Source organism: Geospiza fortis, unplaced genomic scaffold, assembly GCF_000277835.1.
Source record: "Geospiza fortis unplaced genomic scaffold, GeoFor_1.0 scaffold2556, whole genome shotgun sequence".
Classification (NCBI taxonomy): domain Eukaryota; kingdom Metazoa; phylum Chordata; class Aves; order Passeriformes; family Thraupidae; genus Geospiza; species Geospiza fortis.
Genome location: NW_005054786.1, coordinates 80,252 through 82,008, shown reverse-complemented (window position 1 = coordinate 82,008; position 1,757 = coordinate 80,252).

Sequence of the window (1,757 nt, the reverse complement as noted above, 5' to 3'; positions counted from 1 at the left end):
AGGCTTCTGACTCTTCCTCTGCAGTCACCTTATGGGCAGCCTTCTCCTAGCTCTTCTTGCAGTCTTCATCTGGCTCTGACACTCTTCCTTCCACTCCTTGCAGGCTTCTGACTCTTACTCTGCAGTCATCTTCTGCTTCTTGTAGCTCTTCCTGCTGTCTTCTTGCAGGCTTCTGACTCTGACTCCTTGGCTGATTCCACCCTTTTATGGTCCTTGTACTTAATCACTTACAGGTGTATATGCCACTTGTTCTTAATTGGCCCCAGCTGCAACTCATTGGGGAATACTGTGCCCCCTTACCATTCTACCTACATAACTAGGGTCCCAGATTTGCCGTACGGTCGAGATCTCCCCGGACGTGGTAACCCCTGCTAGACAGCGTTGGCTGGACTGAGAAAGCAACACCACGGTTTCGGTAGCTGTAACTCATACCCCTTTCCTTTCCTCCCTCTTTTCCCTTGTCTTTTCCTTTTCCCTCCGGCTTCCCTTCACCGAACGCTCTTCTGCCGTGAATTTTCTCAATAAAAAACCCGCGTCCGGTTTCGTTGCTGTAAATCCTCTGTGCCTTTATTGGTTTGTTTTTGCACCTACAAAAAAAAAATCGACCCCGCCGTCCGTACCGCTGGGTCGGATCGGGACATCCTACAAGGCTTCTAGGGGTTCCTACAGGGTTTTAGAGGTTCCTAGAAGGTTCTAGAAGTTCCTGCAAGGCTTCTAGAGGCGCCTCAGGGTTTTAGAGGTTCCTACAAGGCTTCTAGAGGTTCCTACAAGGCTTCTAGAGGTTCCTACAAGGCTTCTAGAGGTTCCTACAAGGCTTCTAGAGGTTCCTGCAGGGTTTTAGAGGTTCCTACAAGGTTCTAGAAGTTCCTGCAAGGCTTCTAGAGGCGCCTCAGGGTTTTAGAGGTTCCTACAAGGCTTCTAGAGGTGCCTGTGGGGCTCAAGAGGTGTCTATGGGGTTCTGACAGGGTTCTAGAGGTGCCTTTGGGGTTCTCGAGGTGCCTACAGGATTCTGGCAGCACCTATGGGGTTCTAGAGGTTCCCATGAGGTTTGTAGAGCTTCCTACGAGGTTCTAGAGGTGCCTGAGGGGTTCTGGGCCTTTCCCTCTGAAACAAAACTCACCAGCCCCGGTACTTGATGGCAGATTGTGGGACTCCGTTGGCACTATCAAACCAGCCCGAGTTGGCACTGGTGCCAGCTTGGGTCTGGGAGGCATCCTGCGTATTACGGATTTTCAGGAGCCGGCCAGGCCCTTCGGTCCACAGGCTCCCACGTATACTCACCAGCCCTTTTGCCTCTGAAAGAAAACTCACCAGTCCCGGATCATCATGGCAGATTGTAGGACTCCGTTGGCACTATCAAACCAGCCCGAATTGGCACTGGTGCCAGCTTGGGTCTTAGAGGCATCCTGCCTATTGCGTATTTTTGGGAGCCAGCAGGCCTCTCCTGGTCACATGCCTCCGAACATCAACCTTGGCCCTTTTCCCTTGGACATAAAACTCACCAGTCCTGCTTGCAATGGCAGATTGCAGGAGTCAGTTTTTACTCTCAAAGAAGCCTGAGTTGCCAATGGTGGCAGCTTGGGTGTGCTGATGTGTAGCAAATGCAGCTTTCCCAAAGTGGCTGCCCACGAACCGGCCTGCAGGGCAGAGCTCAGGGAGGAGGTGGCCGCTTCATCAGTAGCTTTCCATGTTCCCTCTCTGCCATGTAGACACTGGCATGCATGGCACCGCTCTGTTTTGGCAGCCCGGCCCCTGGC